The sequence below is a fragment of the Parus major genome, chromosome 12 (assembly GCF_001522545.3).
Source record: "Parus major isolate Abel chromosome 12, Parus_major1.1, whole genome shotgun sequence".
Taxonomy (NCBI): Eukaryota; Metazoa; Chordata; class Aves; order Passeriformes; family Paridae; genus Parus; species Parus major.
The window spans coordinates 5,886,340-5,914,062 of record NC_031781.1 but is presented as its reverse complement, the minus strand read 5'-3'; the positions used below and the strand labels follow the sequence as shown (position 1 = coordinate 5,914,062).

General features: G+C 49.5%; 1 long non-coding RNA gene across 1 annotated transcript; it reads left to right on the top strand.

The window, feature by feature from the left end:
- Positions 1 to 572: 572 nt before the first annotated feature.
- LOC117245069 lies at positions 573 to 24,081 on the top strand. Its single transcript, XR_004499236.1, has 2 exons — positions 573 to 6,368; positions 22,506 to 24,081. It is a non-coding gene; the product is annotated as an uncharacterized LOC117245069 (long non-coding RNA).
- The last annotated feature ends 3,642 nt before the right edge of the window (positions 24,082 to 27,723 follow it).

The window sequence follows — 27,723 nt, the reverse complement described above, 5'->3', positions numbered from 1 at the left end:
AGCGTGGTGCCACATGGTCTGGAATATCCCTTGGGTCAGCTGGGCCCAGCTGTCCTGGTTGTCCCCTCCCAGCTCCTTGTCCCCCAGCCTCCTCTCTTGGGCTGGGGTGAGAAGCAGAAAAGGCCTTGGCTCTGTATAAGCACTGCTCAGCAGCAGCAGCTAAAGCATCCCTGAGTTATCAGTTCTGTTACCAGCACAAACCTGAGACAGCCCCACAGGAGCTACTGGGTAGAAAAATAACACTATCCCAGTCAAAAGCAGCAGATTGGGAAAATTGCTTTTCTTAACTTCTTGTTCCATGTTGTTGTTGTAGACGTAACCCAGGGTGGGTGGGAGTGGGAAGTCAGGAGGAGAGGGAATCCTACAACCTCTATATGATTTAGGTGGCAAGGAAGGTAATCTGAAAAGATTTTGACAGTATTATCTATCTTCTTTGTCCTAAACCTTAGCAACTTCATTTTCCCCCTTACAACCCTCTTACCTGGACTAGGATTTAAAATGTACCAGCACTTCTGAAGGCTGGCTATTGCTTGAGAGGCAGGCAAGGCTTGGAAACTACAAGACTGACATTTGAATCCTTGTGCTCAAAGATTGAGCAACACCCTCAAAAAAAAAAAAAAAAAAAAAACCTGAGGAGCCCAAATCCTGTTGCTTGTCTTGTCCTGAGGCTCCATGCTTTATCCACTAAGCACCACAGTTTTTGAGTGCTGAGGAGAGAGTAGCCTCCAGAGTGAGTTAAACCCACTTATATTTTTACATTCATGATCTTTTTTTTTTTATGTGGGCACATCTGCCATGTCCCATTTGTGAAGCTGTTAACTTGGGGAGCAGTGGAGCAGCCAAGTGAGGAGCAGCCTGTGCCCTGTCCTTGGGCTGACATGGCCTCTGCTCTGCTTGAGGACAAATCCTGCCTTGAAAACCTCATGTGGTGAGCTGTGTGCAGGGGGAGGCTATGAAGAGTTAAGGATTTTGTTTTGGATCTCCAAGGCACTGTGGAAGCCAAGTTCTTAAAAAAGTAGTTTAATTTGTTGCCATTACATTTGCCAGACATATGACCTCACTAAACTTTCAGCAAGGGTTCTTTGTGCCGAGATTGGCCCCTGGGGAGCCCGGTGCTGCTGCAAATGGCTTTTTGGCTGCTGTGAGTGTGGAGCATGTTAAACACAACCGTGATCTGTGAAAAAGTAAGAATCTTCAAGCACTGCCCACTTTCCTTCCTGTCTGGGAGCTGGAATTGGACAGCAGAGCTCATTACTGAATAGGCAGAAACAGGAGAGCACTGTGGTACTGACTCTTCTGGCCAGGAAATGCAATGGCCAGGAGCATCCTCTGCCCACAGGCTCGTCACTGGACATGAGTCCACCAGCTAACCAGGAAATAAAATCCAACTATGATCTAAGTAGCTGGGCTAAAACTAGCCAGCCTCGTGGTACAAATCACTTATTATATAACCTCTTTAAAGAGCTGCTTTTGAAGGAAATGTTTTTTGAAACACGAGTGAGTAGGAGGGGAGGGAAGCGAATCATTTTACAAAGGTTTGTCACTCTGACGTGAGAGCAGGGCTCTGTTTCTTCCCTTGCTTTTAGAAACGGTTGGTCTGCAAGTGCTTCTCAAGTGGCAGGACCTAATCAACTGTAGTTTTGGAAAGGAAATCAGTTGGGAAAGATTCTCTTATTGATACTCCTCTGTGTATTTGACCTGGATTTAGTGTGCTGTAGGAAATTTTACGTATGTCTCAGGGAAAGCTGGGATTTGTAGCTCTGCAACAGAGCTGTCACTGCAGGCAGGCAGCACTCTTCAGTCCCCCTGCTCTTGTCAGGGGAGATGTCTATAAATTACTTCCTCTGTCAAGGTACAGGTTCCATGAAAGAAGAGCTTGTCAGAGATTTGCATGTGGGGTGTCACTGAAGAGAGTGATGGATTTCCAGGGCACAGGTGTCTGGCATCCCTTACTTTCTCCCTGTCTCCTTGTAGCACAGCAGCCAGTGCTGCTGGTAAAGGTGTGCTTAGAGCCTTTGTGCTGCACAAGTGGTGGTTGTTGCCTCAGGTGGGGTTTGAAGTTGTCTGGTATCAGTTCTGAGTAAAGGGGAAGGTACATGGCTAAGCCAGCAAGCAGGGAGAGTGCTGTGGGGTGGTTTCTGGTGGGGGATGAGCATTCTGAACACCTGAACGTGTTCTGGCAGAGGGTCATTTTCTGCTTAGTTGCAGCTGAGATAGGCCAGGTGACTGCTGCTCGACGAATTTGCCATCTGCAAGGAAGTCTTTCCTCAGTGACCACCTTTAGATTTCTTTATACTCACTCCAGCCCTTCCTCCCTGATAATGCAATACAGCTGGAAACACACCATTCTCTTGTCACAGAAATGCTAGGCTTGAATCAGTGCCGTGACCCTGTGCCAAAAACCTGTCACCCCTGTTCTCCCTCGCTGTTTCTGTTCCCTGCAGGCACCTTCCATGCAGCTAATAACTCACTGCTGCCTTCCAGAGACCAGGCAAGCTGAGGATACCGTGGTGCTCTGCTTGGCACAAGGATTTCTGCAAATTTCCAGTGTGGAATGCTTCTGAGGCTGATCCTGCTTTACTGCGAGGGCTTGTGGCTTTGTGGAGCATGTGCCACTGGTGGTAGCTGTTCTTGCAGCTGGTGACTGAAAGGGTTAAACTAAGCAGCTGCTTGGATGGAGCTCCTGCATGGCCTCACTTCCCTCTGGAGTGGCTGCTCTTGGCAATGATTCCCTCCTCACGTTTTCACAGCCAGAGCTGAGCTTTGGTATGCAGCTCTTCCAACTGGAGGGAGGACTTTGCCTGTTTCAGCTGAAATGAGCACCTTGGAGTGTGCTGGGCACCAGGAGATCATCCTGGCAGCATGGTATGGGCAGGGGACAATGGGGACATTGCAGTTCCCCTCGTGTGAATCCACTCTGCCACGTGTAGATGCTGTAACAGCCACAAAGGCTCTTCCTGTCTGCTGTTACACCTGGTCTGTGTGGTGAAGCAGGCACCTTGTGCTAACCAGGGTCAGCTGAAATGGTTTTCATCCTGTGAAAGCCTAGGAATATCCTTTTCCTTTTGTTCTTCTAGGCTGTGGTTACTGCAGAAGATACTGTTCTTTTCATCCTGGGAGCAGTAGGTGTTGATTTCTGTGTTAGAGTTTTGTGATACAGGCCTGTGGCTGGAAAAGTTTCTCCTTCCATGTTGGGTTCCCTAGGCTGGGAACTTTTTCCAGGAGTTAGGGATGAAGATTTTGTCTTTTGGCACTTGTCCCCTGTGGACTGATGTGGACATCAGTAGAACCAAGACAGAGGTAGCTGTGGTGTTGCAGAAACTGCTGAGTGCTCCTGGAGTGAGAAAGGCAGGCTTCAAGACTCCTGTTTGTGTGTGGAGCAAGACCCCCAAGGTGACCTGTTTGAATCTGGCTCTATGTGCTGTTAATTGACAAATAACTCTAATGCCACTTGATCTCCTGCTTAAAGATCAATGCTCGACTGCTGGGCTATTTTTTTCTTTGTAGCTCCTGTTTGTTTCCTAAGGGAGAGATGATTTGACCAGTGTATTTGTGTGATGTGTTTCTTTCTTTTACTCTATTATTTATTAAATCAATAGATCTTAAAAAGGAACACTTACCACAAAGTGTCTGGAGCAAGGTGTGCTGAGAAAAAGTGAAAACCTGCCCACTTGCATGGCCTTTCCCATCAGCCCAGCATCTTTGCTGGAGAGGAGCTCACCTGAGCACAAAGAGGTGGATTGTCCATGAAATTGCCTTCACAGCAGCCCAGGTGATAAAGAAGGGGGCAGAAGTGGAAATTCTCGCCTGAGTACCTGCAGGTCACACAGTGAAGCAGGGCTGGAAATAAGGACGGGCCATGAGATTGGTGTTCTAAATTTGGCAGCCCAGGTGGGAGATGGGAGGCGTGGTCCATGCTCTGTGCTGCAGAGGATGCTGAAAACTCTTAGGATACCTTTGAGAGGGGCTGTTGGTGGTATTGAGCAGGCTCAGAGTGCTCTGGAGACATTGCAGCTGTGGTGAGGGCAAGAAACAAAGCTGAGCAAGTTTCTGTGCTTGGTCCCTTTTCCCAGCCTTTGACAGCAGTGGGTCTGTTGGTTTTCCTGTTTCCTGTGCTCCCTGCCCATGGGTTGGCAGAGCATTTTGGAGGTTACGTTCTTTGCTGTGATTCCCCGACTCTGCCTCTCCTCACTGTGTGCTGCCTTCATTGCCAGCTCACAGGAGAAGTGAAGATGAAAGAGAGCAGAGATGATTATATTTAATAGCAGTGAAAATCGGTGTGGTGATTGAGGGGCTGTTTTCCTTCCTGCTCTCCCACCTATTGAAGTTGGGAGGCAGCTTTGAAATATCACATAGTCATTTGGCCAGCCCTGTACCAGGCACCACTGTGGCACCAGAGGGGAGGGGAAAGCCGGGTTGCATCTGTGTTGTCTGGATTTTCCAGCCTGGCCCCAGTAGACAGGAAAGTCTTTTTCTCCTCTCTCTTAAATGAAAACCCCTTTGCCCCCTCTGCAAAGCGCCTCTGCCCTAACACCAGCAGTTGGCTTGCCTGCCTTTTGGATGCAAATACTTGCTAATTTACAAGTTGGGAAAGGAGCAACAGAAAGTTAATGAAGGTCAGCTGAAGTCCTCTTTCCTTAATCCACCCCAGCAGTTCACAGTCTGGATCAAAGAGCTGTGGGATCAGCTGCCACTCATCCTGCAACAAGCTGCTCTGGCCCTGTCCTGGGAGCCCAGGCTCTGGAAGAAGTTGCTGCAGGTGGAGAGGTGCTGAAATGCCAAATGATAAATCTCCAGCAGACACTGGAGAAGATTTTTCTTCTCTTCAAGACTGGCATGTAATGGATGCTGTGGTATCTAAGGTGTTCAGAGAGCTCAAGGCTCAGTGAGTGACAAAGGGACTGTGACTCCCGTGGTTGGAACCAGTGTGTCTGTGTCTTGCAGTGAGTGGCAAGGCAGTGCAGCCACCAAGCCCAGGAGCAAGTGCATGCTGTGGCCTTGACAGAAACCTCTTTAAAAGCATGACTGTGATTCTTATCCCAGAATTTGTTTAATGTCCTAGGGACCCCTTCCTATCCTTCATCAGCTTCCCGCCACCCTGGACCAAACACAGCTCACTGTGAGCATCTTTCCCCCAGCCTCTGCAGCCAGAGTAGGATTTGGCAGTGAACCAGCTTTATTCCTGATGTATGGCATACTTAGCTCTCCTGTGGCTACCTGTAACCTGCCTCCATCCTGAAACCCTCCTGCCTGCACAGACTAGTCAGACTTTCCTTTCTTGCCCACCAGGGAGATGCTGAGTCCGGCTCCACCTCCTCCTCAGGTATTTCTGCTTTCCCCAAGGCATGAAAATCACCCCAGGGCTTCTGATGAGCTGTGGCTTTTGGAATGTGCAGAGCAACCCTTTGTTGGCCACTCCTCTCCTTAGGATCCCTTTGCTTTTTTCCTGCTGAGCAGGAAAATCTTTGTTTTCATTGAGTGAGAAATTTTATACGATTTAACTCTTTAATTAAGTTTTTTTTTTCCTTTCTTGCTGTTGCTCACTCTTAAGATGCATGGAAATTGTTCTTAAGAACATTTGCATCAGTTCTTCTGGAGTCAGTTCTTTGGCAAACTTAGCAGTGCTGCTATAATCCATCCACATCTATCTGCACTGCTTTAACTAATAACTCCACTGAAATCCCTGGGGTTAGTTAAAATGAGCCCCCGTGGCTAAACAAAAGGGGTTTTGGAAGGGGTTTAACCCTTTGCCTTCCCAGCTGCACAGATTGAGTAGTGAAGTTCCAGCTGGCTGCCTGGGAGCTTTGCCTCACTGGAGGGGAGATCAGGTACCTACGTGAAGGTTGCTCAGAGCTGGGGTTGGAGCCAGATGGCTCAGGAGGCCCCTTCAAGGTTATCAGCTCTGATGAGGGGTCCAAATGCAAAACACGTGAGTGCAGAGACACAGCAGTGAAATTAGTCTTGACTCAACACAGCATCTTTGCAATCATTTATAGGGCTGTTGTGCTGGAGAGGCTCTAATGCCTCCTTTCCTCTCAGTCACAACACTGTTTTTCCTTTTTCCTAAGCATTTTCTTTGCTTGAATTTTCATCCTGGCTGGATATAAAGCTGCCCTGTGGCCTTGCAGGTTATATTGCATGTTGTCCCTGTAGCTGGTGGTCAAATGGGTCCTGCCACGTCTGAAAAAAATGGGCTGGTGGTGCAAAGTGTGGAAGATGTTTTCTCCAGGAGGCTTTGTTAGGTCATGTTTAATTTTGCGGTCTTTTGTTCTCATGCAGGGCTGAAGTCCATCAGGTGGTACAGACTCTGGCCCAGAGTGATGACATGCCCTTGGAAACCTCTCATTCCCCTCTATCATGACAGCCAGGTAAAGCCAGGAAAACATGTCAGGAATGCTAAGGAAAGCAGCAAATGTGAAAATTTAAGAGGAAAAACATGTCTGCAGCCCCCTGAAAAGCTCAGCAGGGGCTATGGGCCCACTCTGATTTTTGTTTGCCTCTATGTTCCTGTAGCCTCTCAAGAAGCTTGATCTGACTGAGAGCTGTGTGCTCTGTGTTTCTCATCACACCCTGGCAACCATGGGCTTCTGCTGAGGTCCCAGTTGGTGGGTTTTGCAAAACCGCTTTCAAAAGAATTTCACGGCCAGTCCTGTGAGACAACATAGGGCTAGAGGGAAAATCATGTATCACTTGTGTCAAACTACATCCAACAGTCTGGGACAGTGCTGGAAACAATCCTTTTCTCCAGTTGATAATCCTGGAGCCCCACCACATCCCTCCTGGAAGGTTTCTCTGCTCTCCTGTCTGGTGGAAGCTGTCACATAGATGGGGTATCTCATAATCCCAGTGTTGCTCAGGCATCCTTGGGATCTTTGCTGGAGACCTGTGAGATAGGAGAGGTCATACTCTGACACTCTTCATGGGCAGGGATCCTGACTCACTGGAGGGTGGAGTGACTTGGTTCAGACCAAGATGACAAGCCTGCAGGTACTTGTGCTGTGACCTCCAGCTGGGACGTGGCGAGGCAGGTTTGGTTGAAGCTGGCTGGGTGCTGCTGGCAGTGGGAGTGTGGCGTGGCTGGAGCATCCAGCTGTTCTGCCCTGCCTCAGCTGGCTTTTGCAGCCTGTGTGGAGCTCAGCTTAGCAGCTGCAGTGCCTGAGCCAAGATCAGCACCTGTGTTTCTGTTTCTTTTGGCCATCCTGTGGGACACTTGTGGCTTTGCCTGCTGGAAGGCGCCCCAGAGTTTGGGCGCTGGGTAGGGATGTGGTGTTGCAGCCAAAGTTTGGTTTGGCTCTGGACTCCCTGTCCTGAGCTGGAGCTGGTGATTTGACCCCAGAGACCTAGGCCTTTTTCTCCATAGACAGGGGTAATATTTCTATGAAAGGGGTGGTGTGGAAGTCAAAGCTAAGCGGTACCAGAGCTACTGATGAAAGACCTTCTTGTGTGGAAAGCTACAAGAAACCCCACCGTGGTGATGTTCTCCCCTCTGTTGCTACAGTCCAGGAGATGGAAATGTCAGTCAAAACAGAGGCTGCTGAGGGTGAACCAGTCTCTTTGGAGATTGCAGAACAGCATCCTAAAGACATGTCCTCACAGTTGCCTGCATCCCTCACCAGTGTCTGTGCTTGGCTGAGGAAATAGCTCATGGTAGTGTTGAAATGTGTTTGGTTGGGTGACAGCCCAGGTGCAGAGCTCTGGGTGCTGTTTCATTTCCTGTGCATCTTGCGCCTCATCTCTCAAGCGCTTTCTCAAGAGGCTTTCTTGTCTCCCACACCAAACCACCTCCCTTATTGACTCTTCACAGGATGGTTTCTACACTTGGATTTTGTGTGTTCTTCCTCTTTGTCTCCTGAGGGTTTCATGCCTATTAGGTTCACTGGAGACCTCTGAGAAGGGCGGGATCCTTCTCTCCTTTTTTTCTTCCCTGCAGGCTGCCTCTCTTGATAGAAGGCCTTTCTCCCTATTGTGTTGTGCTGAGTGACCAGGAGTGTGTCCTTGCCTCAAGTCCATTTTCTTGGCTCACCCTGAATATGCTCAGAATTTGCTAGGATTTGCAGTTCCTGACAGCCACATCTTTCCTCAAGCATCAGGTGTGGAACAGACTATCACCACCAATTTGAGACTGGTTTTCCTGGTGGTGGGCTTCAGGTGCAAATCCCAAATGTAGGTTTTCCTTCCCAGCCTTTCACCATGCTCCCGCTACTCTCATCAGCCAAGGCTGGTGGGAATTTGCCATTCCAAGCAGGATGCTGGGATGGGGGCAGGCAGCAAGGTCTTCTACCATCAGTACTGTGTGGTTTGGTGACTTGGCTTGCTCTTGGAGTGCAAGAGAAAGCATCTCCTGTTGCCCAGCAAGTGCCATACATGGCGCGCTCCTGATAACGTGCAGTGTGAAGTCACCTCTCAAACCTGACCCACGGAGCTCGTGCTGATGAGATCTGCCCTGGTTGGTTGTGTTACACCTGCATTGCACAAAGTGGGTTGCTCAGGCAGTGATACATCTTTCTCTAATGCGTTTGGGGTGACACCCACACTTTCACCATTGCCCATGGTGGCTCAGGGCACGAGGAGAGGCTGCTGCAATAGGCAGGGGAAGGAGCCAGGAGGTGAGGCTCCTACTGCTTAGGCTGGCTGCTGTGGAGTAGAAGGATTTCAGACAAAAGCCACACAATTTGGATGTACTCAACACTTCCCCTGAGCTTGTGAGCTTGACCTGCCCCCAGGCAGCTCAGTTCCCCCCACCCCATGCTGTGTGGGGCTGTGCAGCTGAAGGAAGCTGGGGAGGTCGTGTCCTCCCCCAGCCACAGGGGAGGATTAGCTCCCTAAACCATGCCAAGACAATAAGCTGCAGATCAAAGGCAGATGAGGTTGGCCAAGCTGTGTGCACTTCATCTGCCCTTCATCACCCAGCGCTCCTTGGATCCTGCCTGGGGGTCCGTGGGTCATCCAGCGGTGTGGGAACAGTGCTTTGGTGGTCTCTGTGTGCAGATTGTGGGGACAGATTAGGCTGCATGGGAGGCATAATCAGGAGATTATCATACCTTCTCTTATCTTAAATGCCATCTCTTATCTAAATGCCCTCAGTTGTGCCTTCTGCAACAAAAGCTTACAGGTTTGAGTAGAAGTGAGTTTACCAGGTGGTTGCTGTGGTGTGGCTGGGTGAGCAGCAAATGCCTGTGAAGGGAAGCTTGCAATAACTTGTCTTTGGTACATGATACTTGTGGAAAACCTCTGGGCTGTCTGACTTCAACTGTTTTCTTCCCCTGGACCCCCTGCTTGGAGTCTGTGTACTGGCCTAGAGAGTGAGGTTTCATGTTGTGGTGCTGAAAATGGCACTCAGAATATAGTGAGTGAAAGCTAGGGAGCGTGGCCCTCCAGCTTCACCCCAGTTTTCTGGAACAGAACATCTGCACTGTGAGGAAACCCTTAACTGGTGTAAGCTCTTGTTGAAGGAGCTGGGTTTTACTGCAGCAAGAATGTCCTCAGCCCAGGGCAGATGCCTGCTCTTCTCAAAGCCCATCCAGTGTTTCTGCACTAGCTCATTTTGTGTGGGCTGTTTCAGAGGTCTAACAGTTATTAAATTTTATGACCCAGGTCAGTAAAACTCCTTGGCTTCCAAGCTGAAGGAGCTGATGTCACTGGAGGCAGTGCTGAGTGTGCCATGGTTATGTACCTTCCATCAGGAACTGAGGTGGGTCTAGAAGAAATGCTGACTGCCTTTCTTGAGGTGCTTGAGAGCTGAGGTAGAGCTGATGGCTCTTGGAAATGTGTCATACCTGTTGCAGGTGTTGAGGAAGTGTTTGAAGTACATGCTACACACAAAACTGTGCCTCTGCCCAGGACCAAGGTGGGTTGTGAGCCATGCCAGGGTACACAGTCACTGGGCAAGGATGGACAAGTACCTTGGTGGAAATAGTTACACTATTGCATTCTCTGATTAGTTGTCTTTCCTAATTTCCCACTCCAATTCTGACATGTGTGGATAGAAAAACAACTGTGAATCTTTTCCCATAAAAAGTGCCTTTGTTTTCCCGCAGACTCCAGATCTGATAGAAATGTTTTGGGGTGGGAGGTAGTAATTACCCTTAGCACAAAGTCATTTTGCAATGCAGGTATGAGGCGTAATGGCCACATCCGTTATCAGGAACTTGGAGCCTCATTGCTCTTTTAGAGGTAATTCTGATTTTTTTTCTCTGTTACATAGATACAATAGATGTTTCTATATACTCAGTTGTGTTGTGGAGGAGGAATCAAGCAGCAATTTTCTGGTTTTCATTCATATTTAGAGACCTCTGGGGTCTTTGAGGGAAAAAAAAATTACTGTTTTTTTTATGACAAAGAGAAAATTTATTGTCCTGTTTGAAATTGGTTGTTTCTTATTGCTTGGTTGTTCTCAGCCTTCCAAAGGACAGGTGGTTATGATTTCCTTGCTCTTGTTGAAATATAATAGACTTCTCGTTGGGTAGCATTGAGGAAAATTTTTTTTTAGCAAAGGTGGAAATTTTGGGAGTCAATTTATCACTTTGGTGGGAGTCATTCTGCAGCATCAGCAAGATGGCATTTGCTGCCAGCCAGCATCTATGGATTTGCTGTGAGTGAAGTTGGGTGAAAGATTCGGGTGAACAGCAATTTTGCAAAAAAAATGTCACTTCCTTTAACCCTGAGCCCAACACAGATTTAGCCTGGCTTTGGTCAGGGCAGTTCTGGGATTTTTGCTTCTCCTCTGTGCTCAAAGCACTCCCTTGGAATTGCATCCAGGTGCAACTTCCTCTTGCTTCCAGCAAGATCTGAATCCATTTTGCCCAGTTCCGAAATCCTACTCATCTTGTTTTATTCAGCATTTTTTTCAGTCAAGTAAGAAGCAGCTCAGTTTGTCCTGTGTTGAAGCTCATGAAGATGGGGGAAGATAAACTCTTGAATGATCAAGGCATTAGGACATCAGAGCTAATTTCTAAGATGTCAGGAAGGAAAAGGCTCTCTAAATCATACACCCTGGCTTGGCAAGCTGTTGCTGTGATGTTACCTGCTTGGCTAGTGACACCTGCGTGCTTCCCCTCTGGCCTTGGATGACAAAATGACTTGTTGATGTTTGTGGTGTCCCCTTCCAGGTTATGTGGCCCTTTACCACAAACCTTGGAAGGCTTCTGTGATCCTTGGGTTGAAGAGGAAATCAAGGAGAATTCAGGAACTTTTATGCCCCCAGAAAATCCTTGCAAATTTTTGCCCTGGACTGAACAGCAAGGGAAAAGTGACCAAATAAATTGGAGACCTCCAGAGCTGAAATGTCTCAGGCACAGCAGCTCTTCAGAGCAACAACACAACTGAACCAGACTCCCTTTTCTCACACACAGATCTTCCACTTAGACTCTCCAGGGAACAGACCTGAAGTCTAATTCCAGAGATCTGGGCTGGAGGACCTGTCACTGGGGACAAGTGCAGCGAGGATGTTGTCTACCCTTCTGGGTGTTGAGATGTGATGATGCAGCCTTGTGTAGGTGTGAAATGTCAGCAGTGAGTGTTTACCCAGGGTGCCTGACATGACGTGAAAGGACCTGCCTGTCATTTTGGACCATCTGTTTCTTGCTGTGAGGTGTCTCTTGCCTTTCCTGGTGTCTTCCTCAGCCTGGTTCTTCTCTTTCCAATTATGGTCCCTTACTGCAGGTGCTGCTCTTTCCCTCTTCCTGGTCTTCCATCCTAAGCCTGCTCTGTAGTCTTCTTCCCACCAACATACTGATATCAGGTTTGGGGTTGGATTTTTGTGGTGGATTTGATTCCATGAAGCAGCACCCCTTTTGTGAACTTGTTTTTCCTCATTTAAGTGGTTCTTGTTGTCTCTCCCTCCCCTTGGCATGGAAGAGATACTCTCAGGCTCTGCCTGTCTGACTTGCACTTGCTCAAGCCCTGGGGACTGCAGAGCTTGTCCTGACGTGATCCTGCAGCAGTGGAGAATACCTGTAACACAGAGGAGAGAGCATTCACTGCTGGAGTAACCAGGGAAATGGGAAATGCCTGCCTGACTGCATTAGGGCCCTTACCGTAGCTCTCCCAAAAGACTCTGCTCAGGGAAGAAGCTCCCCTGGTTGTTTCCCCTCTTTATTCAGGGCTTGGCAGCACTGTAGGAGAGTGTACTTGTGCATCAGTGGGAAATTCTGACCCTGACCCCACAGCACTGGGTCCCTGGTGGAGGGGGAAGGGGCCATGTGCTCACTGCAGCCTCATGTCAAGTGAGATGTAACTGTCATCAGTTCTGCCTTGCTTTTGGTGCTGGGGAAGGGATCATCCCTTTTTCTCCCACCTCTGAGACTCTGAGGAGTTTTGTTCTGCTGTGGGGATGCCTTTCTCTAAGGGAAAAGGGGAAGACCCAGGAGGGGCAATGCCAGAAAGATCTGATCCTGCCATTTCTCTCCCAACCCTGTGTAGTGCTGGGCACCACCACCACCACCACCACCGTTTTTTGGGTGTCCTGTGCCTTGGCATCTCTCCTCTGGCCAAGGCTGGTTCTTGCATTGTGGTTTCTCCTCCCTGGGCAGATGATGAATGAAGAAGAACATTTCCCAGGACATCTCTCCTGGGTAGGCCTCTACGCTGCCGTATTTATTTTGCAGCATTGATGCGTTGTGCACTTTTCTCTCTGGCTGATTCAAGCAAACACACACAAATAACACTGCTTTTATCTGCCCAGGTCTAGACCCTGCTCAAAGCCTCCTCTTGGCATGACTCACTCCTGGGCAAGCCCTGGAGAAAATAGATGTGGGAATTCAGTTGCAGATCCCATCCTTTTCTCACGGCCCTGCGGTCAGCTGGCTCTGTCAGATGTGCTCCAGGTGGCTGACAGGAGAGCAGGGTGTTTCGAGCAGGAGCCTTGCATCAGCCAAGTGTCTATTCCTGCCTCTTCTGCCTGCTCCAGCCCTCCCAGAGGGATCCTTCTGGTTGACAGCATACTTGGTCCCACAGCCAATTTGGGACACTTTCTATCAGCTGTGGCACTTGGGCTCTGGTAGAGGTGATGGTATAAACTGGGTTCTTGATCCATTGAGCAATCCATATGAAGTAATTAATAAAAAATATGCACTGACATTTTTGTTGATGTCCTGGCCTTTGCAGGTTTCTGCAAGGGTAAATCTTCTTCACTGAAAGTTCTGTTGTTTTGGTAGAATGCCTGTTTTTATCCTCCTGTTTTCGTTTCTCCTGTTCTGCCCTTCTGTGTCCTCCTTTTTAATCCTTAAGTAAAACCTCATCATAGACTAAAATCCATATTTTAGGTAAAACAACATATAAAATTGAAGAGGGAAGCTGGAATCCAATTTGATGCATAATAAATAATCCTGGACTCAGAAAAGCCTCAGCTATTTTTCTCAAAGCAGCCAGTGCACTACTGGCTTGATTTGCTGCTATAAATACTGGCCAGGTTCTTTCAACCCTTGGGAAGGTAAATGAGAGTCCGTTGCCAGGTTTGGTTGGTATTGCATGTCTGGGATGATGAAAGGTCCAGAGGAAGGGGCAGATGTGTAATTGTGAGCAGGGAGCTCAGCCATGTGGGCTGGCAGCTCGAGGTGCAGCACAGAGCCGTGTGCTTGATGTGGGATCTCCCTTTGCCACAGCTCCAACACCAGCCTGGGAGATCACTCGTGCTGGCTCCAGTATGGCAGGATGCTGAAAGCCATCCTGCCCACATGAAGAGCTGAACCTCGGTGACAGGCACTGGGTGCACCCCTGACATTTCCAGCTGCTCAAGGCTGAGGGGTTCGGAGCATTGACGCTCCCCACACAGCCAGGAGTGATGGAGCAGTTGGACATCCGTGGGCAGGTTGGTGCTGTAATGCCCTTCTTTCCTTCCTTGGCCTTAGAGAGCATTTTTGTTTCATCACGTCCCACATGTGACAGCTGAAGCTTTGTTCTCTCTCTGTGCTCAGTGAATCAAGTTTTTATTCTGCTTTCCTTCACAATCTGCATCATCATAGAGCCATGGAATGGTTTGGGTTGGAATGGACCTTAAAGATCATTGAGTTCCAGCTCCCTGCCGTGGACGAGCCCATTCACTAGATGAGCTTGTGCTCATCTAGTGCCTGTGCTATCTGGCCTTGAATGTGGAGCCCTTTCTGCTTGACATGCTGGTAACTCCTAAACTCACAGGACTTGTCTGCCTCTCATCTTTCTATGCTTACAAAGCCCTTGCTGTTGTTTAGCTCCAGGACAGCTGTTTTCCATCCTGCCCCCTGAGGCAGGTTGCTGCAGGATTGAGTGTGGTCCTTTTTGGCACAGCCTGAATCTTGGATTTGGACTTGTCCCCAGCCCTGCCTAGCACAGAGCTTCAGCACAGACCTGAAGGAAGAGATAAGTACAGCCTTTGTGTGTCTGACTGGAAGCATGTCCTGTTTCCAGCAGCAATTGTGAGGGATGCCAGGAGCTTAGAAGAAGAATCAGGGGCATGTGTAGACCCATCACTCCCTGGCAGGCAGCCCTTGGCAAGCCATGGTTTAAACTTTGCTTCCCCTGGCAAAGATGGTTTCCATCATGCTTAAGAGAGGATGGCTTCTCCAGGAATTTATAGCCTCTGTTATTATCACAACTTAGGCTTGTCCTCCAGGCTCTGTGGAAGTGCCCCCATCACCAAGGCTGCTGTTACCTTCCTGAGGGGCTGCCCCTTGCAGGTTCAAGTCTGAGGAGGGTGCATCAGGCTGGGGTATGTCCTGCTTTTCAAGTCTGCTAGGACTTTCTGTCCTCTTGTGGTGGCCCATGTCACACCTGCACAGGGCTGACTTGACTGGCCAAATGATAGAAGAGATCAAGTCCTTGAGCAGTTACCTGAAGAACAAGAAACACTTGGGATGTTTTTCTCTTGTCTTAATAACTTTCCAGTGGAACTAATGACAAATCGAGAGCTGCATTGCTACCATTGTAAGTGTCAAGTGGTCTCTGGTGGTGCTACCCTGAAGTTCCTGGTCTGAGGGGGTTGGGGGATTTTTTAGCAAGTTGACCAAGGGGGATTCTCTAGCAGCACTGCCTCAAGCATCCTGGCTGTGGTCCCTGCCTGTGCCTGGCTGTGCTGCAGTCAGATCCAGTAGCATCGTGTCCATTTCCATGGCAACAGCACAGGCATGACCATAATAAAATCAGATTACAGCTCCTTCCCTGTGTGTGTGGCAGGAAAGGAGTTTTCTGAGGTAAGAGCTCAAATGACTTGCAAAGGAGCATTTTGGCTGGGTAAAGGCAGACTTTCCAGTGGCTAGGGAGGCTGTTTGTGCAATGCTGGAAATGCTAATGAAGACTGAGTGAATTTTCTGGGACTTTTTTTGCTCTGCCAAGCAGATTTCATGCACTCGTGTAGTAGGAACTAAATTTGAAGGGTGATTGTCCAGAAAGGGCTACAGAACAGGTCTCTGAAGCCTGCTCATCCCACGGGGTAATAACATGGGCTGTGTATTTTCTCAGAAGTGGCTTTAATGCTGTGGGATCCAGTCTCAGCTTGGAGCCTGCTGCTGGGATGACTGTTTGTCATGGGCTGAATGCCAACAGCCAGGCTGTGGGGAGAGCTCACACACAGCCCTGGAGTTTAATCTCTGAAGAGTGGCAGCTGAGCAGAACTCTTGGCTTGGCCAGTGATGAAGATGATCTCCTCTGGAGATGTGGTGTAGTCCAAAGGGGTCCATTTGGTACCTCTGGAAGTCTCTTCCAAATGAGGCCATGATAGGACTGTTGGTAGGTTGCTGGTTGATGTTGTTGGGATTGTTGGTTTCTCTCCAGCATTGCCGACACTGTGGCTGAGTTTGCAGGGATCTGAAATGATGAGTTCTTTGATCCCAGCACTGCAGTTCCAACACGTTGGTTAAAAAGGCAGGAACCCTTTTAATGTGATCAGACCTGGCCTTCCTTGTCCAGTTCAAATACAGCTACTAAGTGAGGTTCCTGGGTGGGCTTAGGAGCATAATTTCTACTTCAATATTGAGCCATACACAAGACCAACAGGATTTAGGCACCACATGGGTTTTGGAGGACCAGGAATCTGAGCTGTGCTGAAGTGGGAGCGGGGATGCTGGTGTGGGAAGGGCACCAAGGAACCTTGCTGCATTCTGAGAATGCCAGATGTATCTTGGTGAGGTTTCTGTGGTGGCTTCTTGCTCAGTCTCGTGGGGTAACATCAAAGGAGGCTGCCAGGGGAAACAAATAGAGACCAAGGTAATACTTCATCATGGGAGAGCCTTGGAAGCCCTGGCTGAGGGAAACCTGCCTGATTGGCTCCACTGGGGCTGGCAAAGCTGTCTCTTCCCAGCACAGTGTGTGGGGCTGTGCTGGCCCTTCCCTGGGCTGTGTGACAACTGTGTGTGGATGGGGCTGTTGGACACTGCCCAGGTGGCTGCTTACAGCAGGAAATAGGGCACTGCTGGGGCGGGTATTGCAGCCCAAGGAAGCTCCCAGAAGGTTCTAGGGAAGGGTTTGGTTGTGGGTTAGAAAAGGTCAAGCCCCAGGTACTGTCAAATGTCACAGAGGTTCAGGACCACAAACATCCTGTGGGTTTGTGTTTCCCCTTCCCGTCCCTGCCACCACCTCTGCTGCGTCCCCCGAGATGCGGCTGTGAGCTGAGTGTGTGTTTTGGAGGTGGTGCCCGGGTAGCACCCACTGACTCACCCAGTGGGTGTGAAAACCAGGGGCTGGCTTTGGCACCAGCCCTGCCAGAGGGATCTCAGCAGTTTTAAAGCATCCTCGCTGCTCAGCCCAGCTTGGCTCACTTTCAGCAGCCTTTTGCTTGAGCACCAAATTCCTCCTCGGGAAGTGCAATATTCATGAAGGAGACACGTTAATTAGCAAGCCGTCTGCTCCCTGCTTTGGCATGTGAGTAGGTGGTGTTACCTCTGGAATTAGGTTGAAATCCGTTTGGTATTTAGGTGCATTTGATTTGCAAGAGCTTGTAGGCCCCTTAAAGAGCACCTCTAAAGCACGTTGAGCTACACACAACCTTCATGTGATCTGTTTTCTTTCTGTCGCTCTGGGACATGCAAGGACACCTCATTCCTAAGCTGGTGTCCCCATGCCATCTGAACAAACTGCAGGCAGCTGACCACCAGCATTCAGGACAGATCCAGTTATTCCTGAGAGCATCTTCTCTTGCTGGCAGAGCATCAAGAGATCCATGATTATCTCGCACTTGGTCATGGAAGTTGCTCAGGGGAAGCTTATTCTCAAATTGCAGTGTTTGGAAGTCAAATGAGCAATCCCCAGCTATGCAGCTTCACAGCAGCTGTGGGTGGCTTTGCTGCTGTCCCCAGCATGGAGAAATGTCAGTGGCTCTGGTTGAGAGTTTTGAGCCCCAAAGGGGTTGTGTTGCAGCCTCTTATTGAACCCCAGTTCATGAAAGGGAACACAAAATGGTAAAAACACCATCAAACCAAATTAATTTCAAATCCATTCCTGGCTATTGTCACCACCATCACTGCTTCAGTGCTAGTATATTTTCTTCAAGTATCAGTAAGTTTTGGCAACTTCTCTTGGCCATGAGAAGCTAGAATCTCTGGAATCAAGCTTTTTTTCCCCTAATTCTTTTTAACATCTCTCTCTGTTCTGCTGAATTCTAGGAGTAGGAAAGAAAAGACTAAAAATCTTGCTTGTGTTGTAATTGAGAAATGAAAGTTTCTTCCCTTTTGTAAATGATTTTCAGTGGTTTCAATATTCTCTTCTTCTTTTGCTTTTTGTCATAGCAAAAAAATGAGAGGAAAAAATGGAAGAAGGAATTAAAAGACCAAATGTTTTTAATTTTCTGGTTAATCTCTTAAGAACTTTAAAAAGTAAAGAAATGGCTCATGCTAGTTTTTGGGAAAAGGCAGAGAAATTCCAGCTTCTGCCTGTCATCTTTTCCCCCAACTTGAAATAATTCATCCAGCCTTAAATTAAAACATTTGATTTGGAAACTGGGGCAGAAGGTGAGTGTTTGTGGGTGTGTTGGCAGGGGCATCCTGAGCAGAGAAAAGCTTTTGGAAGGGCAGGATGCAGCCCCAGCACTGCAGGGTGAGCTATACTGGGACTGTCTTTGGGTAAAACCATGGCGGGTGCTGCTGGGGTGGACGAGGAGGTGAAGACGCCAGCCCAGAAAAATCTTTAAATACTTCCAACACAGGAGCTCAGCCCCCACTCCTGTTAATTTGGGAGCTACTCCCAGCTGCTCTGTGGCTCTAAGGGATGCCCCATTCCCAGGGTCAGCAGCCTGGGCACCCAGCACCTCCCAGGACAGCTCCTTGCCCTCTCTGCCTGGGTGTTGCACTGGACACCAAAGAGAGCGGAGGATAAACCCTTGCTGCAGTGAGGGATGAGTGCCTCCTTTCCTTTTGGAATCCCTCTGGATGGATGTTCTCTAATGCCTTGTTTCTCTCATTTAAATGAAGGTTTCTGCATCCACATGCATTCCTGCTCTGGACCACATGAGTCTCTGCTCCAGGATCTTCTCCTTGGGGTAGACAGTGGCTTTGCTGAGCCCACGGGCTCCTGGTTATCTGCAGTATGAGGGTGCTCCCAAGCCAGGTTCAGGACAGACTGAGCTGGGTGAGTTGTTTCCTTCCTGCTTTCCCTGAGCCTTTTCCCACCAGTGTCACCCAGCTCACTGGAGTCCTGGGGGGCTGCTGCTCCACGGCGGTTCCCTCGTTTGGGCGCACGCAGCCGCACTCTGTGAGCAGCCAGGCTTCCTTTCTGGAGCCTCTGGAAGCAGATCCCGCAGCAGGGGACCGCTCTTGTGCCTGCTCTGCCCGGCTGATGATGTCAGGGAGGAGAAGGGCTGTTGGGAGAGAATGACTTCACAGAGCCGCTCCGGGAATTGGTCACCCCTCCTCACAGCTGGAAGGGAGCCCAGGAGAAGCACTGCCAATGATGGCTTCATCCTCATAGCCCAAAGCAGGCAGTGTTTGCAAACGCTGAGGTGGTGCCATTCCACGACGGGCCAGCCAGGGATGACAATGTAGCTTTTGGTCCCCAGAGCCTCAAGGTGTGTTTTGGCTTGTGGGTCACAGTGGTGGGTTTGGATGGCCCTGGAGGAGGGGACAGGAGGGCACTGGCTGTTTGGCTGTGAACCCAGGATGGCTGTTATTGAACCCCACAGTCCTGTGAGGTGAGGATTTCCCCATTTACAGTCATAGTGTTTTTCTCCAGCTGCACCCCAAGCACAAGGGGGGATCTCCTCATGCAGCCCGATTTTTATGGGCTGAATTGATTGCTGGTGAAAACACACAAGCCTCAGTATGCTGTTACATATCTCTGCATCCCACCATTGCCTCAGAAGAGCATTGCAGAAACACTCCAGCCCCGGAGCAAGGGCTGCATGTGGCCAGAGCCCATCCACTGTGTACTGTCCTGGAAGAATTCCTTTCGCTTTTGCAAGAGTGAGAAGCAGATTCATTGAAAAGATCTCCACTGGAGTACCAAAAATGCTTCAAAGTGGTCTGTTTTGCATTGGTGAGGTGTAGAAATACAGAATGGAAGGTTCTGTAAGCTGCCCCACCTGAAACACCAAAGGATGGAAGCAATTAATGAATTAATTTCTGTATCCCCATTGGAAAGGTGCTGTCCACAGCCCTGGGAAGTGGTTGATGGGGATGTGGAAGGCAGCTGCCTCCCTTGCTTTGATCCAAACCAGTGTGAGTACCTGTCCAGAAATGTGGGGTCATGCTGGCATCTTGCAGTGCCAGAGCCTGAGAAGAGACATGGCTTCTCTTTTAAGTCAGGATCAACAAACTCTGAAAATAATATTAATTAAACAAAAGCAAAACAAAAAGCAGGACCTACTGCTCTCCACTCCCCCACTGGGAAGATATGGCAAAGCCTTTCCTGTGTTTGGATTGGTGCTCCAAGAAGAGCAGGGAAGATTTCTAGCAGCCTATCTCCTTGGTAATGGGCCCACTTCAATCCTGTGGTTAATTGTATTAAATAATTACAGGATTTAGCTCATTTACCCTGTGCCTTTTCACACCCTGGGTGAGCACCAGACAGAGCAGTGAGGGGAGCTGGACTCCATGCCCAGCCTCAGCACTCTGTGCTGGCCCCTCTCCCAGTGTTGGTGAGTTCAGAGGTGCCCAGGCTCATGCTGGCTGCACGTGGAGCATCTCGGGCAGGGAGTGGAGCAGAGGGAGCATCCAGAGCACTCTGGAAGCTCTGGGAAGCTCTGGTGCACAGGGCCAGGAGCTGTTCTGTCTTGCTGTGTAATGAAACACTGCCACACCTGTGCAAATTTCCCCATAGCCTGGGGCTTGGGTGGAAACGTGTGGGATCATTAAATCAAGCTACTTAGGAGCTACTTGAAGATGGAAGGTATGAAATCCATGTATGAAATGGTGGTCATGTCTAGGCCATCCCCTGAACACCTGACCAGTGGCTCTGGCTCTGTGCTGGTGCCCTTGAGGGACAGACAGAGCTGGCTCGTGCAGAAAGCCCAGCTGAGCTTCTGCTCCACGTTGCAGAGTGTTTGAGGCTTGCCTGGCAAGGGCAGGATGTCACCTGGCATGAGGAGCCAGCCAGCAAGCTCAGGTAGTGCCTGTAAGGACAGGAGCTAAGGGAGATCCAGGAAGAGGTGTGTGGGTCTGGGACACAGAGCTGGTCCTGCTTTGGAGCAAGGTTCATGTTGCTTTCAGAAAGGTTCTGCTTAACTCCTCTGCATTTGTGCTTCCTCCTTCCCCTGGGCTGAGACCCAAGGAATTGGGAAGGAAGCTGGGAGGGAGGAAAAGGCTTTTGGTTTGAAAGGCTTTGTGTGTTTGGGAGCTTCCTTAGTGCTTTGGTGCATGCAGAAGACAGCTCCAAGCAGCTCCCTGCTTATGTGTGTCTCTGGGGAATTCTGTCTTTCTCCTCCACCTTCCCTTCCCAGGCATTAATTCCTGGGAGCAGGGGCTGTGCACTGGGGTCTAGTAATGCAACATCTTTTCCATGTTCAGAACATGGGAGTCACATTTTTCCCTTGGAGACCTGTGCAGAGCTGGAGCAGCTCCAAGCACAGCTCCCAGACTTGCTCCATGCCAAGCTGCAGCGGTACAGGGGCTGACAGAGATCCAGGTTTTGGCTGGAGGAGCGGCAGCTCTGGTATGAGCAAAGAAGATGAAGGCAAGTTGTTTTCCTCCTGTTCCACTGCATGTTGCCTTCCACACATGTGCAGTGTGAGGGATGTTTTGTCCTGCCTTTGCATGGCACCAGGTTGGTCTGTAAATCCCTGTCCCCTGCAGGGGGACAAATGCCAACGTTCCATCGGCCATGGCCTCCCCAGGTGACATTCAGCATGTGCTTCCCTGTGCTCTGACTGCCTCCCTGCAGCCTCAGCTCACAAGGACCACTCAGGCTTTTAGCATCTGCTCTCTTTAGCTTTGCAGCCCTGAAATGCACATTGGCTTCATCACATGTTATGTGCTGCTGACTGTGGGATGTGCCCAAATACTGAGTAACTTCCCAAGCTGAACCTAACTGCAGCTGATGGGATCTAGGGCTGATTCTTTCCACTTGGGTCGTGAAGAGAATTTGGATAGGTAATTAGAAGAGGTGCTGCCCTCCCCAAACTGCTGGTGGGAGAGGCAACTGCCAGGAGAGAACTGGGTTGGAGGTTTACTTGAATAAAGCTGAAGTGAAATTCTGGTGGAGATGTCACACTGGATCTGAAGATACCTTAAGTATTTTGGAGAGGATGAAGATTGATGCTAGATGGTAGTAAATCGCTATCAGAGGGGACATTTGGGAACCAAGATCCTAACTCTAGGGCTTGATTTTCAGTTCCTCTTTCTTACAAATGGGGCTCAGCACGTGGGACCTGCCTCTCCCAACAGGATGAATAACACACAGGCTGTATCCCCCTTCCCAAAGCAGTCTTGGGCAGCTCCCACTTTAAATCCAGCCCTGCCTGACTTCTGTGTCCAGTTTAAACAGCATGACCGAATCCTTGCCCGTGGGGAAGCCTTGTTTGATTGTGGAGGTAATAAGATGATTCGAACACAAGAGCTGATAGTTTCAAGTAACTGAAACTTAACCTTGCTGCATAAAGCATCATTGTCCTGCCACAGAAATCCTCTGTCCGGGAGAGCACAGCTGCAGGGGAAATAAATGCTCTTCTTTTTTTCTTTTTCTTTCTCTTTTTGCTGTTTGTTTGTTTAAAACCCAGGGCCCTTGGGTTGGTTTGCTCTCGTCGGCTGTGGCAGAGCAGTGGTGGGAGGTGGGTGCTGAGCTCTGCCCAGGGAGCTGGGGCTCCCTGAGTGACTGTGGGGCAAATTCCCTTTAATCCAGGGAATTAAACCCCAAGCAAAGCCATTGATGGTCATGGGTTTAGTTGAGATCCAGGCCAAATCCTGTTTCCATTGAAGTTAAATGGGAGCTTTAGCTGCTGGTTTCAGAGGGATCAGGGCTGGGACCTGCTGCCAGGTGTTGAGCACATCTGCCCTTACTGACCTCAGCAGGACGGGCTGCCCTGACCAGGGGTGGGTTCTGGCTTCCTGGGTGCTGCAATGATCTCAGAGTACTTAGGGATGCTTGAGCTGTGCTTTGCCTCCCCTGTACAGGTCCTGACTCCAAAACAAGCCCACCTTGCTCCATTTTGAGTTGTCACCAGGCAGCAGCTGCTGATTTGTCATTTGCCTTCTCAAAACCCTCTTCTGATATGGAAACAGTTCATCACTGCCTGTAACCAGCAGGAGCACCAGCAGGAACATCAGATCCTACCAACATCTGTTTTGGACATCAAGGCAAGTGGGCCTGGGACGGCTTTATCTGGGGTAGACCATTACTACTGGTGTTGTACTGGAACTGCTCTTTGCCTGCTGCTGCCATGCCATGAGGCCAGGAAAAGCACTCCCAGACAGGCTGACTTTCCAAGGTGTGTTCTAAATGGAGTAAAAACTCAGGTATTTTTGAATACATGTATATGAGTGGTTGTTTTGGACAGAAACTGCTGGTTCTGGGTGCTGGGAGCTGCAGGAGCAACCATTCCGTCAGTGCTGCATCTCCAGCTCAGGGCTGTAGAGACCTGGCTCAGGGCTGTGCTGTCCAACACACTCAGCCATGTTGTTCTTCCAGCAGTTCAGACTGTGTGAAGGTAAGAGGCAGAGGGCTTATTTGTTTGCTTAGTTTTATTTTTAAAAACTTTATTTTTTAAATTCCTCGCCCACACAAATCCATGGGATGAACAAGCAAGGTCTTAGTCCAGCTGGTTTTGGGCACTTAGAAATCTCCATGGGGACTTTTTATCTGGCAGGATTGGGATCCTCTCTTCCCAGTCACAGCTAACATAAAAACATTTCTACTGATTAGTTGCACTTATTTATTTGTCCAAACACACAGCAGCCAAAGCCTGTATTTGTGTGTGTACTCAAATGTCTTCCAAAAGCCACTCCTACCACCCCTGCAAAATAGTTGCAGGGTGACACAAGAGTGATAAACATCTGGCCATGGGAATGCTCTGGAGTGAATGAACGGGGAGTTGTGAATGGGGACCAGCTGAAGTGCTGGTGACTTCACTCCACAGGAGACTAAAATAACCCAGGCTTCCATGCCCTTGTGTCCCACGGGAGAGGCAGCGACCCAGAGCACCAAGCTCAGGAAAGTCCCTCGCTCAAGGAAGAGGCTTCAGTAGATGCTTAATCCAAGCTTTTCTGCTGGCATGGCTGGATTTGTGATTTCAGTGTTCACACCTGTGTTGACTCACAGGGGGAAGCTGAGGTTTGTGATCTGTGGCAGGAATCAGCTGTCCTGTTTGTCAAAGCTTCCAGCCTGATGACGGGGTATTTGTTGGAAGATGCAAGAAATTCTACTGCTTGGGACTGAAATAATGGCCCTTAATTGCTAAGACACTGGGAAAGCCTCAGAGATTGATCCCATACCAACTGCTGGTTCACATGCTAGTGAAATCCTGCTGTTGTAAGTATATTTCTTAGACAAATGTGATTTTTGTGCTCTGGGCAGTTAGCAAAGTTTTATTATTTTTTATTATTTTTCAAACATTGCCTCTACGAGCTACTCACACTTCTCCAAGAAAATATCTTTGCTATTACTACTAAGTAGGTGCTTTTTAAATACTTTGGAAAAATGAACATTGAAACGAAATCCAGAAACAATTAAATCATCCAGTTTTGAAACCTTTTTAACTGTAAGTTATTTTCTCTGGTTTGTGAGTGTCTTCCCCAGTCTTTTCTGGAATGCTTTGGGTTTTACTTAAAAACATTGCAGTGGGAAAAGGTTAAGACAGAAGATCCAGCCCTTTTTTTTTTTTTTTTTTGCATGTCCTCAGCACAGAGGCAGCAACTATTAGAAGAAAACTCCAAATATTTTCTGCCTGACGTGCTTCTCATCTGCCACTGATGTGGGCACTGGGAAATGCAGGAACACTGCCCAGCTGCTGGCAGTGCCCTGAACCTGCCACTTGCTCTTCTTTCCCAGGGCAGCACAAACTCACCCTCCAAGCTCAACAGAAGTTTGATGGTCCAGCTTTTTAGGCCTACACATGGCACACTGAGAAGAGCCCAGCTTGGCTCTGAGTCCTTGGAGGTGCTGATGGTGAGGGTTCCATGGACCACCTGGTCCTGCACCTTGCACCTCTACTAGCCCCCACCCGCAGGGCATTTGCAGCTCTCTTAGGAATTGCTGGTGTCCCAGCATCCCACCAGTTATTGACCTGAATCTCTAGCCTTTCTGTGCTTCCCTTCTCTCTGCTGCTCATAATTAGGGGTGGATCTCAGACAACAGGAACAAGCAGGGGTGGGAATGTTGATGTGGCTCTGGCTGCCTAAGGAGGACCTCAGTGATGAACTCAGACAACAAGGACTAGGGTGGCTGTGCTCTGGGATGGCTGTGATCACCCCAGAGACCTCCCCTTCTGGACCTGGGGTTCTTCAGCACATACCAGACTCAGATCCCAAGAAGCTCCAAGCCATGTGTAGCTTGGCCTCATCTCAAGCTGGAGGTACCTGATAAAGCTTCTGTTACCTTCCACAGTAGCCCAGAGCAAGGACCTGGCTCTGCTTGCATCTCCTTGGGCAGAGGTATTTCCAACTGCATAACATCCCTTTTCTCCTCCAGCACAGATGCACAAGCAGGGAAGCTTTGTCAAACCATAGGGGCTTATCTGCTTTGGCCCTTGAGAAATCTCTTTTTCTTCCTTTGTTTGGTGACCTGTGCCTTATCCCAGCTGGTGAAGAGCTGGTTTATGATTCATGGCTGGAAAAAGAGGCTGCATCAGAGAGTTTTGGCAGCGGCCAGGCTGAAGGTGGCGTTTGAGGATGGTACTGGCTGCAGCAGCTGTGAAAGCTCAAGCAGTCCCCCAGGAGGGTCCCCAACTGTTCCTAAGACACCTGCACCTCTCCTAGAGGCAACCCCTTGCTGGCATTGAGATTGCACGGTGCCTTGGTCCTAGGAGGTCTTCTTTTCTCATAGGAAGGGTTGCATGGAAAGAACCTGATGTGGGAATCTGTTCTTTGCACTGATGGGGTTAAAGTCTGCTCCCTCTCTCTAGGCTGACCGTGGAAAATACTGCTCATGCCAGGGACTATGCAGGACAGAAACTAGGGCTCCTAGGATACAATTATACAAATAATACAACTTGTTCCACGAGCGGCGGAAACCAGCAAAGCCTGGTTTCCGATGGGTTTATGTTGTGGAGTAAAGGACGTGCATGAGCTTTCACTGGCCACTAAAAGCTAAACACACACCATCACCTTCTCATCAGCCACCAAACTTCACATTCCCATGGTGACTGGGAGCCCCTGTACCGTGTGGCTGACAGTGTCCAAAGAGGAGAGTTGGAGAGGAGGGGTGCAGGGGTGGTGTGGCTGTGAGAACCTTATTTCTGTAGAAAATCAGGTGGTGAAAATGACGATGCAGACAGACAAACTCTGGGCTAGTTTAATGATGTTTCCATCATTTCCTACCTCAAACTATGCATCCACTTTCTAATGATGATCATTTTGCCAGGGCCAAAGGCACTCAAAGGCAGATGACAATGTGACATGATGTGACATGGGGTACTTTGGACCCACAGGGAGAAGTGTCACTCCGTTTGGCAGTCTGGTTTTTGGCCTTCAAACTGGAGAAACTTGTGTCCCACTTCCAGTTTCAGGCCAGACTTGGAGATTTTGCTTTGATTGCCCCTGTATCTCAGACCTTGGGATATCTGGTGGTCAATGTCTGCTAAAAGCAGAGCCCCTGCCCCTGTCCTCTGCACCAGGCCTGAGTGACCCCTGAGCTGTATCTGACACTGAGAAGATGCAGCTGTCCACATATCCAGCTTCTGGTGACCACATAAAGAAACCAGCAGCTTAGTTTTGTACTTCCTTTTCTGCTGGGATCACGTCACATTTGATTTCTAGGAGATAATCCATGTGTGATGGAGATGTTCAACAGATGCATTCTGGAGCCCCACAGGAGCCAGACCTTCATCTGTTTGTCACAAGCCCCTTCTTAAGAGCAGCACCAGCTCATGTCACCCTTTGAGGGATAGAGGAGCAGTGGAGATGAGGAAGAGGTTTCTAACTAAACCTGACAAAGGCGCGCTTGATGATTTTTGTCAGGATGTGGTGAAGGCTCCTTGGTGACACACTGGTGGGGAGGAGAGGGAGTTACTGTTTCATTTTCCTGAGGGTGGCAGTGGGGCCACTGGTGTCCCTTGACTCTGAGCCACCCACCCTTGGGGGGAGGCCCCAACAGAACTTGGTGTCCTGGGAGAGAGTGGGGCCTGCGAGAGCCCTGCTCTTGTTCCCACTCACCTGGGCAGGAAGCAGCGTGGTCCATACCTTCCCCCACTCTCCCAAGCCAGCCATGGGAGCTGTGACTCTGGTGTGCTCCTCAACAATTTGTCTCTGGGCTTGAGGGATGAGCATAAAAGCTGTGTCCAGGTGGGGTGGCAGGAGGCTGCTTTGCCTCGCTGGGAGCTCAGCCCTGAGCCCCGTGGTGTTGGCAGGAGGTGACACAGCTGAGGTGACTCGTTACTGCCAGCACACAAGACACCACTGGGTGCTCATTAACAGGGGGAGGAGGGGGTCTCGAGGTAAACAGAGCAAGGCTGGCAGATGACTGCGCCATCTCTGCGCAACCTCGTCTAAGCCTATTTATATAAATCATGTGAAACCCAAATTAGAATTTTATCCATCTGCTGTGCTGTAAGTCGCTCTTCCACCAGCACAGCAAGCCAAGAAAATGCTCTTAACTCCCTAAGATCTGCCTCGAGTGTGAGCAGGTTTTGTGTACAAGGCCCGTGGCTGGTGTGAGGGGTGCTGTGCTGCACATCCTGCAAGGCTGCAGGACAGGCTGGCACCAGGCCCTCCAGCAGACAGCCGTGTCTTGGCATCAAAGGCGAGCCAGGCAGAGGTGTGGATGTTCAGTGAGAAGTCTCCAAGGCTCCTCACTGTGTGTGGGAGGACAAGGGCTCACCTCTGCCTCATGATGGCTGAAAGTGTGGAGCAAGAGCATCTCTGCCTGATCCTGTCACGATGCTGAGGCCCAAACACTGGGGTGAACTTGCCATGGTTTGGTACAGTGAGGAACGTGTGTCCTACTTGGACAAAGCTGTACTTTCAGCCTTTCACTCAGGGAGGCTGTTACCCCTTTGCTTTGCAGTTGCCCACTGCTCTGCACGGGGCAGCTCCTCAGAGGAGTCACACCCAGGTAACCTCAGTGTGGCCACAGCTCTGTGCCTGCCTTCATGTGTGGTCACTGAACCTGCCACTCCTGTGGGAGCACACACTTGTGGGAGCATCCCAGGGCCACTCCTGTGGGAGCACACACTTGTGG